Source organism: Aquarana catesbeiana, linkage group LG04 (genome assembly GCF_042186555.1).
Source record: "Aquarana catesbeiana isolate 2022-GZ linkage group LG04, ASM4218655v1, whole genome shotgun sequence".
Taxonomy (NCBI): domain Eukaryota; kingdom Metazoa; phylum Chordata; class Amphibia; order Anura; family Ranidae; genus Aquarana; species Aquarana catesbeiana.
This window is the reverse complement of record NC_133327.1, coordinates 336,848,883-336,865,912: the sequence shown is the minus strand read 5'-3', so window position 1 is coordinate 336,865,912 and position 17,030 is coordinate 336,848,883. Positions and strand designations below refer to the sequence as shown.

The following is a 17,030-nucleotide window of genomic DNA, read 5'->3' as shown; positions in this document are numbered from 1 at the left end:
CCCTTCCTGAATTAAGGTTTACAGCTTCCCCTTCTCTGCTGCAGTGCCGGGTCTTTAGGTTGCCCTCCTTCAGCTTCTTAGCTTTGGTGTAATTGTGCCTGTTCTAGTGGGGTTTCTGTGTTTTTACCCAACTTGTTAATGGTCTTGAAACTTGCTGGAGATGCATGTCCTATCTTGGACCTCAAAGTCCTCAACAAATACTTGAGAATCGGGAAGTTCCACATGGAATCAGCCAGGTCAGTTATTGCTTCTTCAACAAAGGGTTATCCTGGCTTCTGAACATCAAAAAAGCTTAACCTGAATGCCATTTATCCTCTGCATCAATGCTTTCTGTGTTTTGTACTGAACAAACACCGTATCCTAATTGTACAGTACAGAGCACAGGCAACATTCATACACCATGGACGCATACCTTCAGGTGATTAGATGCTGGCAGGTATTTGAGGCCACGCTGTCCCCCTGGGGCACCTCATATAGATATAGATATAGATATAGATATAGATATAGATATAGATATAGATATATATATATATATATATATATATATATATATATATATATATATATATATATATATATATATATATATATATATATATATATATATATATTTTTTTTTTTTTTTACACACAATGGGATATAAATCTATATCTATACGACGGGATGATGCCACTCACTGTCTTTGTGACGAGTCATTGCATTACTTTAGATATACTTCCCCTATCTCTCCCCTTCTCTTTCTTTTAATTAGCTGTTTATTCTTAATTTTGTCTCGCTATAAATTATTATAAACAAATTAGGAATGGGTAGCTCCATACCTCTCTTCACAGGGCAGATTTTTTTTTTTTTTTTTACAAATAACTACATGAAGACAAGTACTTACTATGGAATCTTTTTTGGTACTGCTCTATGGAAGTGTATGTTCCCTTGATACTGACTTCCTATTTGGATTGGATATATGTCTTACCTGTCTATGTAGTTGCCTATACAATGTTTCTGTGGGGTTTTGGGGTCTGTCCCTGTTGTCCTATAAATAAAACATTTTGGAAACAATTACTGGATACAGTAGTGCAAAATATCCCCAATACCTTGGTGTGCATAAAGATTTTAAATAAATGGTGGTGCGCTATATAGTATGCTTCTAGTGAAATTCTAAATAAGTGAGAAGTCCATCCATATACAAAGTGTCAATGCCCAAGTCCATCTGGAAGTAATACATCCACCAGTGCTCTGTTTTAACACACGTTTCCACTGAATGTACTGTGAACACCTCCACCTTTTCAGATGTGCTTATCAAATTTTTAGACCCGCAAAAATGAAGGTCAATCACGCTGATTATAGCAGTCCCCACAGCCAGTGTTTCCAAACCGCTCCACTGTCTCAGCAACTTCTACTCTCCTCCATGGGAGGGATGCTTACCATCAGAGCAATTTCTCCTTTCTTCACCAGCAAGGACTCGGAAGGAAAAAGGAAAAAAGCCCCATGGTGCAGTAGATTTGAATCAGTTATTAAATTTTTTTGAAATATACTCAACTTCAAAAAGCATAAGAGCATTCAGATAAAACTGCCAGCTGCTGCCCACTGACTGCATGATGTCACCGCTGCAAACCCCGCCCTGACATGTTTTGTTCCAAAGAACATCTTCGGAAAGGATGCCGGAGTCTCTGGCATCCCTCCAAAGATGTTCTTTGGAATTAAACATGTCAGGGCTGGGGTTTTTTTTTCATTTTCTAAACAAACAAAACACAGCAAAACATAATACACATTGAACCAAGAATATGAATAAAAACAATTTCAAAATCCAATATAGCAATAATTAATCTATAGGAGAAAGAAAAAGGGGAAGAGACAGAGAAAAAAAAGCAAGTATTAGTTCCTTCTCTCCCCAATGGCTCCAAACCTATACTCCTATAGAAATGCTCATATTATGGATAATGGCCCTAATGAGCATTCAATGCTGTAAATGGTTTATCCAGCCACTTGGCCCACACTTTATCATACTTACTAGGGCAACCCCTGTTCATGTATCTCTATATAATGGAAGATTGTTTACCAATTGTTTCCAATATTAGAGCGTATAAGGCCGAGGTTTCTTCCAGTGCAACACAATGGCTTTTCTTGCGTAAAATAGTGTTATATTAGCGAACACTCGCTCAGGCACTGTAGGAAGAATAGTCTCTACCAAACCGAATAACAAACAGACATTGAAATCGGTAAAGGAGCAGAGGTGATAGAATTCAATAAATCCACCGCTTCCATCCAAAAAATAACTATATATTGACAAGTCCAGAAGATATGTGTAAAATCCCCCTGAGTCACTCCACATCACCAACAATCTGAAGCGCACACAGGATTTATCTTTTAAAGTCTGTGTGGCGTGATATATGCTCTATGTATCAATTTATATTGGATCATACGATCTCTCAAAGATATCAAAGATCGCAAAGGGAAATCCCACACACCCTCCAATCCTCCATATCTAGATCTGGTATATTTTGCACCCACCTAGCTCTAAGAACCTCTAGTGGCAAGATAGAATTTAATATAAGATGAGAATACAATCTCAAAGTAGGCCTATCCAAACACTCGGACCTAAGCGCCAGTTCTAAAGTAGATTGTGTAATCGTTAAACTGTCCTGTGGGAATTGTGTATGGAAAGTGTGATAAAGCTGAAAATATCTAAATAAATGGAAATTTGGAACATTAAAAGTTGAGGTAAGTGTAGAGAAAGTAGATAGTGTGCCATCAGTAATCACCTGAGAGTATTTTTATATTATATTTAGTCCACGCAATAGGCTCCGGTGTTTTAAAAAATTGAGGAAGAGTAGGATTAAGCCATAAAGGGGCATTTGGAGAAAAAGCATCCTTCGTGTAATGCTCACATCTAAGATCAGTATCCCATAGTAGTAGTAGTAAGCATTGAAGGAGTCAACCGATAGCCTTAAGAGCATCCATAGAGCTTACTACTGCCTCTTCCAGCCAGGTAGAGGAGTTGTATATATCAGAATTTAGCCATCATGCGGCCATAGCCAGCTGGGTGGCCAAAAAGTATTTATATAAATCCGGAAAAGCTAGACCTCCCTGCTCGCAAGAGTGCATCAGAGTGGTTAGTTTATACCACTCTGAAAAAAGTTGATTTAATTTGGTAAAAAAAAGGACATAGGGAGGCACTGGGGAGAAGGTCTAAGTACATGAATTTTGGTATAATTTTCATTTTTAAAAGAGTATTACGTCCCAAGACAATGGTAGAGACTTCCATACTTTCAATTTGACCCAATATCTCCCAGAATCGGAGTCAAATTCAAAGAAATAAATTCAGAAGCTTGGTGGGAAATTACTACTCCTAAGTATTTGAAATTCTCCACCCACTGCAATGGGATATCATTCAAAGCCATACTGCGGGCCCCCATATCTATTGGGAAACAGCATAGACTTGCTCCAATTTACCTTCAACCCTGTGACTATTAAAAAGGAGTCCAATATATTCAAAGCCCCTTGAGAGGGCCCAGCATCATTTAAAAATAGTAAAAGGTTATCTGCGTACAAGGCTACCCTCTCCTCCAACCACCCAATGCACAGTCCCTTAATATTGGGGGAAGTGCGCAAAGCCTCCACCACGGGCTCCATAGCAATAGCAGAGAGGGACGGAGAAAGGGCAGCTCTGCCGAGTCCCCCTAAACAATGAATAGGCAGTTGACAATCCTCCCCCCCATCCTCACTGCAGCTGTTGGGTTTCTATACAAAACCTGCAACCATTTTATAAACACCATTGGAAAGCCCATTCTGTGGAGTACCTCCCACAAAAAGGGCCACTCCAAAGTGTCAAAAGCCTTCTCTATATCCTGGGAGGCAATAACCCTAGAACCTGTATTAAGATGTGAGGCATGAATATTAGTGTATATAATCTCCTCAAATTCACATTTGTAGTCCTACCAGACATGAACCCTGTCTCATCTGAGTCAATAATAATAGCAGTGGTTGTAATCGCCTAGAAATGAGCTTTGCCAAAATTCTAAAATCTACATTCAAAAGGGCAATGGGCCCATATGAAGCACATTAAGATGGATCTTTTGGTTGCTTATAGATTAAAACTATATGGACATGGCTGATTGATTTAGGTAAGGCTTCTTCCTTCAGATAGTCCCATGTAAAGTGAAGCCAATACAGGGGCTAAAAGCTCTCCATGAGTCTTATAAAATTCAATAGGAAGACCATTCGGCCCCAGTGACTTCCCCATTGGAAAGGAACCGATGACCGAGAGGACCTCCTCTGAAGTTATTGGGTGTACTAGCATCTCCCTCTCATAATCTGTTAACCAGGCCAATGCAACTGAATCCAGCCAAACCGCCAGTTCTGTTGCCTGAAAATCAGGACACAACTGAAATGTATACAGTGTCTGGTAAAATTGCAGAAAAGTCTTCAGAATCTTAGGCTGTGTAGACACCATATCAGCAGAAGTGGTGCGTATTTCCGATATCTGAATACTAGGTTGTTCATGTTTGGCCATCGTGGCCAGAAAACTACCATTACGATCTCCCTGTTCAAAAAAGTTCTTTTTATTTTGGTATAAATCCATCCTTATAACCTCCACCATATGCAAATGTAGCGCCAGTTTACTGTGGAGTAAAGCACTGAAATTTAACTCTGAAGGATCCACAGCATTTTGGCTTGTTTTTTCCGACACTATAAGTTTCAGAGCATCACTCCTTATTTGCCGAGCCTTATTAACCGCTTTTATAGCGGATATGTACTGTCCCCTTATATAGGCCTTAAAAGCATCCCATATTATTGCTGAAGTAGATGCCCCTGCATTAAATTCCCAATACTCCATTAAAAGATGGATTTTTATTAGCCACATCTGGATGTAAAATCCAGTGAGTTTCCAATCTCCATTGTGCTGCATCTCGAAAATGGTGCATGCGAAATGTAAGCATAAGCGGGGCATGATCAGATAGCCCACTCGGCAAGTATTTAACATCCACCATGTCCACCAATATTGCCAAGTTAACAAACGCTAAATCAATGCGGAAGGCGGTCTTATAAGAGGTTGAAAAACAGGAGTATGCTCTAACTGATTTTTCTATCGCCAAGCTTCTACCAAATCTACCAACTTTTTTTTTTTTGTAAATTCTTTTTATTAAAGGTTTTTCACATAGAAAAAACATATACAAACTTAGAACATAATAAACATTCAGCACCACAATTCAGCACCAGTGTACAATGCAGCTCCCATATCTAATAGTAACAGATATCCGTAATCTTTCCATACAAAAATCATAGCAAAGGGGAAGACAAATCAAACAAAAAGGGGGGGGAGAGGAAAGAGGGGAAGGGGGAGGACAAATATATACAGTTGTTATACACAGTATAATATCCCCCAATAGCCGTAGTAAAGGAGAGTCTAAAATTCCTATCTATGCTTACCCAAACCTCACCACCCCCACATAATTCAACTAGTCACCGGGAGGCATTCAATCGAATGCAGTGGAATTATCCTCAATCCAGCCACCCCCACACCTTTTTAAACTTATCAGGTACACCTCTACTGATATATGTAGCTTCATACAGCGGCAGAGCCTTATTAATCAATGCCTTCCAGGCCATGAGGGTAGGTGCCAGCGGTTGCTTTCACAACAAGATCATCACTTTGCGAGCATAATACAGGAGCAACGTGAGCCAAGTACGAATCACATTTTTAGGTGCTAATGTGTCTACCAGGCCCAACAGACACATTTCAATGGATGGTGCAATAGCAATTGTAGTTATCGACCTAATACAGTCCATCACACCCACCCAAAACCACCGGACGTGCGGGCAAATACAAAAACTGTGCAGAAAATCTGCTCCAGGTGCATCACATCTACAGCAGTCCGAGGGGTGTGCAGGGATAATCCTTGGCAATTTAGCAGGGGTATAATATATCCTATGAAGAAACTTGAACTGAATCAGGTGATCGCGAGCTGACACCAGTCGGGCAGATGTGATGCTCCAAATATCATCCCAGTCATCATTGTCAAGCTGCGGGAAATCCAACGTCCAGGCAGCATGACATGATGCGAGAAGCTTTGTAGTGTCAGTGAACAATTCCAAGCCTTATAGTGGATAAGGCTTTGGGTAATTCCTTGTCCCTGAGTAGTGATTCCAGGTCACCAGCCCGCACACTTAGTGCGGAGGACCCAAACTGAGCCAAAAAGGCATGCCTGAAAAGTAAGAAACGGAACAGGTGCGAGCTAGGGAGCTGGTATTTACTTCTGAGCACATCAAACAACAATAATACCCCATTTCCAACCACTGCACCCACTGTTTTAATTCTATATCTGGTCCAGACTATTGGATCTGGGTAGACAAAATGGGGTAAGCTTGGATTGCGCCACAGAGGAGTATAAGGTGACACTACCCTTTCTTGAAGTGCCGCCCTTCTAGTCGATTCCCATGCTCTGTTGACTGAGCGCATTGACCCCGTCATGGGATAGGGAGCCCCCCTGCCCCTGTACAGTAGGTCAGATGGTGCCTCATATGAGCCAACCACAGCAGCCTCCAAAGTTACCGCAGCATCATCCTCTGGTTGAGTCAGCCATCTATGTGCAAAGACCAACTGCCCTGCTAAAAAATATTGAAAGAAGTTAGGTACCGCCAACCCTCCTTCCTTCCAGGGCTGCTGCAGCACTTGCAATCTAATGCATGGAGTCCCCCCACCCCAGAGAAAGTCTGTGATCACTCTATCTATGGACTGAAAAATAGTCTGTGGTATCCAAACCAGAGAATTCCTAAAGATGTATAGAAATAGGGGGAGAAATTTCATTTTTAGCAAGTTTATTTTCCCAATCGGGGACAGTGGAAAGTTACGCCAGGCCTGAGTGCGCAGCTTAAGCGTCTGAACGATCGGAGCTACATTGAGGTGGATAAAGTCAGATACCGACTGGGTAATATGCAGTCCCAGATATTTCGCCTTATCCACCCACTGAAGTGGGGAGCCTGTCGGCGCCCTAAGGGTCGGGGATGGGACTTTCAATGGGAGAATTTGCGACTTACCCCAATTTACCTTGAGACTGGAGTACCTGGAGAAAGTGTCTAGAATGGATAGAGCTGTGGTCAACGAGTGGTCATGATCTCCCAGGAAGAGCACCATATCATCCGCGTATAGCGCAGTTTTTCTCTCCAAAACACCCACCCGTATCCCCATCCGCCAGGTCCTCCTTGGGGTAGGATGGGATAGAGGCGTATAATGTTTTATTAAAGGAAAGGAAAGCATCCAGAATTTCCTCTAGAAGACACTAGTGTTCAAGAGGGTGAGTAGATACAAGGGACAACAGTGGATGCATAGCTATCAGCCACCAGCATGGCCAGCAATCGTCCATTCTTGTCCCCCCGTTCAAACGCCCGCTCCATTATCCGCCTACTGTCCTTTTTAGTCATATCTTTATAGTGCAGATACAGCCCCCTTCTGGCCTGGCGCAGTTCCGCTAGAGGCAGACTAGGGATTATCAGGTATATATCTGGGCGCATACCTGCTCCTTCTCCTGCAGTACCTCAGTATCATGTCTATATTACATTCTAGCGGCCTTAATTGCCGAAATGTACTCCCCTCTAATAGTTGCTTTAAAAGTATCCCAGGTTAACTGTGCAGTCGAGGAACCCTCATTGATCTGCCAATAAGATTGTAATGGTGTTTGGATGGCCTTATCCACAAACGTATCACATACCCACTCTGGCGAAAGCCGCCAAGCACCGGAGGACCGAGGACCCGCCAAGTGCAACACAACCTGGAGTAGGCAATGGTCAGACAGACACCCTAACAAATATGAGGCCTCCAATATCGACGGCAGTAAGTCGGATGAGGCAAATGCCAGATCAGTAAAAAAAAAGTTTCCAACTGACCCTTCAGCTTTCAGCTCCCAATACCTGAGCTTATATAGGATTAAATACCAATGATAGCCTATAGTCATGTATTCATTTATATGTGCCTCCTGTGACCTACAAGTTTTCCTTGTTATGTTCATGAAAGGAGACAAAAAACACAAGTGAGAGGGAAAAAGGATGGACGGAGATCAGGGGGGGTCATAAACCCCAATAAGCTAATCAGAAGCCAGGAGGAAGACACTGCCAGGGTCAGTCATACCTTCATGTGCAGTAATCCTCTTAGGGAGTCCAGCCAGTCAGCAGCCTCCAATGGGGTAAGAAAAAAATTAATAGTATCTTGATGCACAACTCGCAGCTTGCTTGGATATAGCATACTGTATGTACATCCCTTCTCCCTGAGGCATTTACGGACATCCACAAAAGTGAGCCTGCGCCGTTGAATCTCAGGAGAGAAATCAGGAAACAGGTGAACGGTGGTGTTCTCATACTTGGGCTTAGGATTCTTTCTGGCAGTGGCAAGGATAAGGTCCCAATCACGGCAATTGAGGAGTTCCACCAGGAAAGGCCTAGGAGGCGCTCCCGCCTGTCTGGGTCCAGTCGGTACCCTGCGTGCTCGTTCTACTATGTATGCTGAGGAAACCTGTGTGAGCTGCAGGAGGAGTTTGAAGAAATCTTCAGCGAAGGATGCCGGGCTATCGCCTTCGGCCCCCCGCAGGCAGACCGACCACCCGGACATTATTCCGGCGGAGTTTGTTCTTGACATCCTCCGAGTGGTCCGTAAGCATTTTCACCACGCGTTGTAGGTCTTCAATGGTGCATGCAGAGGTGGTTACTGCGTCCTCCACGTCAGAGATTCTGGACTCTGCCTCCACCATCTGTCCCCAGAATTTGGCCAGATCATTGCGGATTAGGCCGCATTCCAGGGCTAGGGAGTCAATATGGCCCATGAGGGAGGATCTGCTGGCCTCAATGGCCGCCAGGATGATGGCCGTGGATGTCTCGTCCGGAGAAGCCGGCCGACCCATCCGGGGACTCTGAACAGCTGTGCCCGGAGTACTGTACTGGGCGCTCCCTGTCCTCTATCCACCGGATGGGTTTGCTGCAGCTCCATTAGTGTAGTAAAGGAGGCAGCTGTCCTCGAGGGAAAAGACAAGATGGCTGCCACGCGAGTTGCGGGGCTTTGGAGGAGGCTGTTTTTTTTTTTTTTTTTTTTGCTGAATCTCCTCTTAGAGGGCATGGATGGGTCGAGGAGGAGACCCCCAAGCTGCAGCAGCCACTAATTCGGCCGGATGGCGAGGCTATGCGCAGGATTGCGGCGGATTACGATCCTAGGGAGCCGGAGCTCTCCTCTAAAGCGTCCTCTCACATGGACATCCGGTCCCGCCCCCACCAAATCTACCAACTTGGCCCAATTGAGTTTGCCCGAAAAATATTTGGCAGGGGTCGGTTTTTCCAAAACCGGATCGAGTATAGCATTGAAGTCTCCCATTATCAATAACTTAGCTGGACCATACAGAGAGATCTTTTCTATGAGGCTATATGAGCCCCCACAAAGGGGGGGGGGGTGGTGTATATACACTAACTATATATCTCTGGCCCCACAGAAGAAAGACAGCCAAAACATATTTACCCTGAAGATCAGAAAATATATCCTCCACCATACATGGCAATGATCTAATCAATATTGCAACCTCTCTAGAAAACGTGAAATATGTAGCATGATATGCCTTCTGTACCCAAGGCTTCTTAATAGCTAAGAGCTTATTTTCCGTTAGATGAGTTTCTTGAAGTAGTACTATATGTGGAGAATAACTTTTGAAATATCTAAATAACAATGCTCTTTTTTAAATTTTGAGTTAAGACTATGAACATTCCATGACAGAATAGAAAAGACCTCTTGGTCACGTAACATCATCTAAAAGGTATAGTACCCAAATAATAAATTATTATATTGCAAAATAAATGGCAAAATAATTCCTAAAAGCGGCAAGCATTTGGAGAGACCGATTTCAAAAAAATCAAAGACACAATGTGTATAAACAATTAACAAAAACACACACCCCGAGCGTTAATACGCTCTTCTTGCCTTTCTCCCGCACCAACCCTAAAAAAGCAAGGTGGCGTGAAGAAGGCCTTATCCCAAAAGCTATCAAAAATAGGCAACTATCTACTTGTCCTATATACAAAAAACAAAACAAAAAATGCACACAAAAGCAAAAAAAAAAAAAAAAGACAAAAAAAAGCAACACCTCCACAAAACAATTTACTCCCACCACCCCAAATCTATTCAGGGAAAAAATGGGGGGGGGGGGGGGAGAGACTATAGTTGGTATGAAGGGTGACTAAGAGGTCCAAGAAAACAAATGTTAGAGCTCCTAATTCAGGATACTAAATCCCTTAACGACCATCCAACCAAACAGAGGCAGTAGCTGGAGTATATAAAAAAAAAAAAGTTTGTTCGCTATCTATAATACGCAGTCTGCTAGGAAACAAAAGGCTGAACTGTATTCTATTCTCTTGCAGTCTCTTGCGGATCTCTGTATAAGATTTAGGATGTTGCTGAACTTCTTGAGATTATTTTTTCCGGATTATTAACTTTTTAGTATTTTCAAAAGTATATCTTGTTTAGCTCTGGCAGCTGCCAGAACCCTATCTCTATCCCAATAGTTCAACAGTCATAACGAAAAAGGCCTAGGGGGTGCCCCAGGTTTAGATGGTTTTGGTGGGACCCTATGTGCCCGCTCCACCAAAGGTAGGTGGCACACTACCCAGTCCCAAAATTGTAATAAGTAGTTGCTCAGCAAATTCAGTAGGATTAGTCCCTTAATCCCTTTCCAGTAAGCCCAGGATACGGACATTATTTTTTCTAAGACCATTTTCAGTGTCGTTGGCTCGCTCTTGTAACCGTTGAACCTGTAGTTGTAAAGCCTGCAACTCTTTAGAGTCCGATTTTTAGTAGAGTCTTCCAATGTGGAGACCCTATTTTCCACCCCGGAAACCCTATCTTTGAATCCGTCCAAATCCTGGAGAATCTGAGACCTCAGAAGCTATCCGATCCATTTGCCCCTTAAGAGTCTCTTTACACTCTATAATGGCTGCTAGGATGACTGCAGCAGAAGGATCTTCCACGGAAGTAGCTAACACGTCATTAGACGATTGAGAAGTAGCCGTCATCCCTGCTTTTGTTTTGCTTTCTTAACCTTTGTTTTTTTTTTTTTGTTTTGTTTTTTATAGAAGAAATGACTACTGCAGAGGTTGGCTCTAAAGTTGATTTACTTGATGTCACTGAGCTAGTCTGAGACAGATATCCCAAGCCCCCCCCCAAAAAAAGCGTATCTAACCGCCCACTTCTTATATCTTCAGCTGCAAGATATATAAAAAGTGTGTGTGTGTATATATGGTGTCCAGTGGCTAGTATATTACAATGCTTTAATAATAATCCAGAAAGAATGTTACATCATAACATTTATAGAGTTCATAGACATAGCTCCAGATATGGCAGGATAATCTTTATTCGCACCACTACTTACTTTGTGTCTGAAACTTCAGCCAATCTGATTGGCCACCTTTTTAAAAATAAATAAATAAATAAATAAAAAAGTATAGTTGTTCCACAGTAATGAGCAGCAGACAATATCCAGCATCTGTACTCTATCCTGCGACTCAATTATAACATGCAGGCATACAAACTCAAAACATGCTTAAAACAGCACAGAGGCAACAGCAGGTGGCAAAAAAAAAAAAAGACCGCAAATCGCATTAAATTGACAGTAAATCAGCTCTGTGGCTATTCTGTAAAAGCCAGGGGAACCAGAGGATCAATGAGCCAAAAGCCAGTAGCAGTACCACAAAAAGCAGCAAACGACAACAAATAAGTTAGTAAACTAATAGGTTCATTGTTGGTACTATAGCTGTTTTATTGATGCCAGGAGGACCGGAAATTAAGAGACAGGAGCCAGCAGCAATGGCAAGAAACGGTAAACTGATTAATGAATTAGTGAATTAATAAGTTGGTTCTATGGCTGTAATGCTGTATTACTGTTATATGTTACCGTTCTGTAGAAGCCAGAGAGCCAGCTACCAACAATCTCCTAACTGCCACAGGGAATGTGATCTTAAGTCTCAGGACACTGGTCTTCTGAAGCCGGCCAGGGCTCACCAATATCAGATCTTCGGGACAGCCTCTCGACATCTCAGCATTGAAGATCTCAGCCGCCAGGAAGGGCATCAGGATATCGGGAAGCTCTGCGATGCAGGGTCTCGATATCCCAGATCCCAGAGCAGTATCTTGGCGTTTTAAACTTTGGCGTCTCAAGCCAGGGCAGCAGGATAACTGGGTCAAGCCTCTGAAGCCGGCCAGGTCAGCAGGATAAATGAGCTCTCCGCCTTGCGCCGCTCAGGCTTACACCCTCATCCGGTCACTCCCCCCATCCTGTTGGATGATGCAGGGCTGGGGTTTTTAGCGGTGATACCACATGGGCAGTGGAGGGCAGTTTTATCTCTAGTTTCTCGATTTCAATCGGGGAATAGAAATCTGGCTTATTCGGATCTGTTTCATACAGCTATCAGCTAAGCGGCATGGTATTCTGACCTTTTGGCGCTGGATTTTGTGTAACATAACCCTGTGTGATAAAATATATATTGCCTTTTTGAACTGGCAGAATGCTATACCAGTACAAGTCTGATCCCCAGCTGGGGAGTAGAGTACTTGGAGTCTTTCATGGCCAGGTGGATGAAGTCTCGACCCTCTGAGGGGGCCCTGCAGCATCAAATTGTGACTGCCCTGGGGCCAGCCCTTGTTAGGCAAGACTTGATGCTAGCACCCCCTTTTTCCTTGTTTCCTGGTCTTTAAATATTGCTGTAGCCTCTGTTCTTTCCCTCCCTGTAGCCACGTACTGCACCCCTTAGTGTTCAAATTACTTTTACTGCAAGACGTGCAATTTTTTTTCTTTTCCTCCCTCCCTGAGGACTACATAGCATTATTGATGTTTAAGGGGTGAACCAGGAGGCATATTGGCGCCATTGGGAGGCGGAGTAATTCCTCTGCCCACTCCTTGTGTCTGGAGCTACCATCTGCGTGTTAAACATCCCGATGTCTAGGGCAAAACCTGCTGGTGGCTGCCATGTTGTAATATGATATTGTATAGCTGGCAGAAGACGCAGGCACAGAAAGACCACAAGTATCAGCATGTATTAGTGGTTTGCCACTATACACCTAAACCGCTTCAGATCCGTGCTATAGCTGAATGACGGCTACAGCGCGGACCTACTTTGCCAGGAGGGCATCAATAGACGTCCTCCCGTGCTCGGGCGGCCTGCGTGCCCCCTGCAGGGCACGCGCAACTCGCTCTGTGAACACCGACCTCTTACCACGTAATCAGCTGTCAGCCAATAACAGCTGATCATGTGATGTAAACAGAGCCGGTAATTTGCTATTTTTTTTCTCTTCAAAGCCGATCACCGGCAGCTGTCAGAGGGACAGTAGTCCCAATCAAGAAGAGCAGCCGCCAGCTCATCTGAGCCCACCTCTGCCACCTACCAGTGCACAACAGTGCCACCTATCAATGTCACCAATCAGTGCCTCATCAACAGTGCTGCCCATCAGTGCCACCTATCAGTGGTACCTATCAGTGCCATCTTATCTGTCCCCACCAGTGCCGCCTTATCTGTGCCCATCAACGCCTATCAGTGGAGAAAAATTGCTGCAAAATTGTTTGCAAAATTTTATAACAAACTATGAAACATGATTTTTTTTTTTTCCAAAATTTTCTGTCTTTGTTTTTTTGTTTAGCAAAAAGTAAATCCCCAGTGGTGATTAAATACCACCAAAATAAAGCTCTGTGTGAAAAAGATAAAAATTTCATATGGGTACAGTATAGTATGACCGCGCAATTGTCATTCAATGAGTGACAGCGCTGAAAGCTGAAAATTGGTCTGGGCAGGAGGGGGGTTTAAGTGCTCAGTAAGCAAGTGGTTAAAGGAGTTGTGTAAAGGTTCGTGTTTTTTTTCACCTTAATGCATCCTATGCATTAAGGTGAAAAAACACCTAGCAGTCACCGGCCCCCTACCAATAGCACAGCCATTGGCTCCCGCTGCTGTCAATCAAATCCAATGACGCGCGCGCCGGGGGGGGTGGTGCCGAGTCCGGCATTCCGTGTCTATAGACGCAAATGCTGGACTCGGGAGCGCACCCGCAAGGTGACCCTCCCCCACCACCAGGGAAGCGCTTCTCCGAGGGGGATTATCTGATGTGAGGAGGGGCTGCGAGAGCCGCCGGGGGACCCCAGAAGATCAGGTTCGGGGGCCAATCTGTGCAAAACGAGCTGCACAGTGGAGGTAAGTAGGATATGTTTGTTATTTAAAGGAAAAAAAAAAAATCACTTTAACACTGTCAGGTGGATCCCATTTTAAAGCTACAGCACATGGGTGTTCATACCTTTATTCTCTCAGCTGACTTTGGACAGCTAGATCAGTAAGGGTCCAATCATATTGTTGGGCAACCATGTCTCAGTTAGGAAAGGGAAGTGGAGATCAAGAGGGAAAGAGTTCCCAAATTCCTTTCAGGCAGAGGGGAAGATTGGATATAGCTCCCGTTGCATTGTATCCCCTGGGTGTAAGTTCCATGGGGCTCTGACTCCCCTTCATTGTTGGGCAAAGCTTTTTGGTGAACCGAGCACTCTAACGATGAGTTCAGTACACAAATACCATCCTTTGAATAAAGATGTAAAGGGAAAGACTGGGAATGCTGTGCATAATCATTTAAAGGATGTGACACGCGGACGCTGCTCACCCGAAAAGGGTGTTCATGCACCAAAAAAAATTTGCTTAAAAAATATCCCATGAACAGGGAGTTCGCTAAGAAATAGTGTGCCTTTGGTGGATACAGCAGTTTCCTAACTCAATAAGACCTGTACATTTCCAGTGGACAAGGCTTTGGAAATGCATCTGGAGGTCTTGTTTTAATGCATCTTTTGCTCTTGTGGGGGTGGCCGTGCAACCTACAATGGTGGCTGTAGCAGTGTGCCAAAGCCTCAAGGTGTGGGCTCATTGGATGATGAGAGACCCTGACACTGGGCATACCAATTTGGGCAGATACCTCAAGGATTTTCCTCGCTTCCTTTTGGATACCTTAAAAGACTCAATCCAACAACTTTCATCTGGGTGTCTGGGATGAAGTGTTACTCAGCAGAAGGTTGAACGTTAGCCTTTTCAAGGGGAACATTTTTTCGTTCCTGCTTTGGATGACTGCCTGTTGCAGCTTAAAAAGAAGTTGAAGCCTGCAATACAAAAAATGCCACTTCTACTTTCAAAAAGCATTCCTTTTGCCAACCACAAACTTCAGGCTCCAAGCTTAAGCACCAATCCCAGTTTCACAAGCAGACATGGACTGCAAAGCCCTCTAAGTCAGGAGATAAGTTGTGCTCACAATGAAGGGGTACCCCCACTCAGTTTGGTGGAATGCAGACATTTGTGGAAGTTTGGCTGGGAACAGTGTAGAAGGGAGTCCATGACATGGATTATGGTTACAAGCTGTTATTTCTGTTCATTTCCCCTTATGCCCTTTTTATGCTTTCAAATGTTGCTTTAAACCTGTTAAAAAAAAAAAATTACGGTGTCTTTTTTTTTTTTTTTTTTTTTTTTTTTAATCGAGCTCTCAAACATCTGCTCAATCTCAATGATTGATGATCCCAGTCCCGGAGGACATAAGGTTTTTTGATTTCTACGTGAAGCTCTTCATTGTAACAAAACCAAACTGCAATGTTCGCCCCATCCTGAATCTCAAGCTACTCACTCAAGTGTCTTCAAATGCAGAAGATTTTTTGATGGAATTGGTGTGATTAGTGGTTGCCTCCCTCCCAGCAGTGAGATTCTCTTGACATCAGTGGATAAGGATTATTGGCACATCCCAGTCTTGCCCCCTCACCAAAGTTTCCTGAGGTTTGCGGTGGAAGACCTACTTTCTATTTGTGGCCCTACCATTTCACATGTTCACTGCTCTCAAAGGTTAGAATATTTAGGCCTGATGCTGGACATGGTCCAAGAGTGATCCTACCACAAGACAAATACCTTGCTCTTAGAACTCCTTGATTCAGCTTTGCAGGAGTGTTCTGGGAAAAATGTTAACCTCCTTCAAAGCATTTCCTTTTGCCCAATTCTCAGCTCCTCCAACTTAAAGGGGTTGTAAAGTTGTTTTTTTTTTTTTTTTTTTAAAATAACAAACATGTTATACTTACCTTCACTGTGCAGCTCGTTCTGCACAGAGTGGCCCCGAACCTGGTCTTCTGGGGTCCCTCGGCGGCTGTTTCAGCTCCTCCCCGCAAGCATTTACCACCTTCATGCGAGCTCCCTCGCACGGTGGTGAGTGCTTGCGGGCGCGCTCCCGTGATACAGCTGGCGGCTATAGCCGCTCGCTGTATCACTCGGCCCCGCCCCCCCGGCGCGCCGCGTCATCGGATGTGATTGACAGCAGCGCGAGCCAATGGCTGCGCTGCTTTCAATCCATCCACTGCAGCCAATCAGCGACCAGGCTGAGCTGCAATGAAGCTGACGAGGAGCGAAGATTCGAGGCGTCAGGTAAGTAAAACGGGGGGGCTGGGGGCGGCGGTACTGTCAAAAGTTTTTTCACCTTAATGCATAGAATGCATTAAGGTGAAAAAATTTTTACCTTTACAACCCCTTTAATGTCTTGCTGGACAGGTGGACACGGTTGTTGTACTCCCTGATGCAGTTACACCCAGAACACGCCTCTCTGGTGGGACTCTTCACGAATGCTAGATATGATCAAAGATCTCTCATCGCTCAGTTCTCCGTTTTTTCAGTGAGTGGAGAGCCAGTGCTCACAGTCACTGTGCTCTGCTATATTCCTGCAGCGCTCACTGGAGCCCCAGGCTGTGGAAAGGGTGGGAGTGGCTGGCTTAGGCGCTATGACCCACTGAGAGGCTGAGCTAGCTTCTGGTCAGGCATCTGGGCAGATCTGAAAATTGTTGGGATCGTTGCAGAGCCTTAACCGGCTATGCCATGTCAGCCAGCAACGGGCTTTAGCCCAATGTTGATTAAATCTGGAAAGCAGGAGTTCAGAATGCTCCTTTGATCCCCAGAAGTATGGCTGAAAAATCTTGGGCTGTACTTCTCCTTTTACTATATCTTATATGGAACACTTTGTTTTGATG

General features: G+C 44.0%; 1 protein-coding gene across 1 annotated transcript in view; it reads left to right on the top strand.

Annotated features, from left to right (window-relative positions):
• The window catches only part of MDN1 (midasin AAA ATPase 1), a 455,945-nt gene that overhangs the window by 127,272 nt on the left and 311,643 nt on the right, over positions 1 to 17,030 (top strand).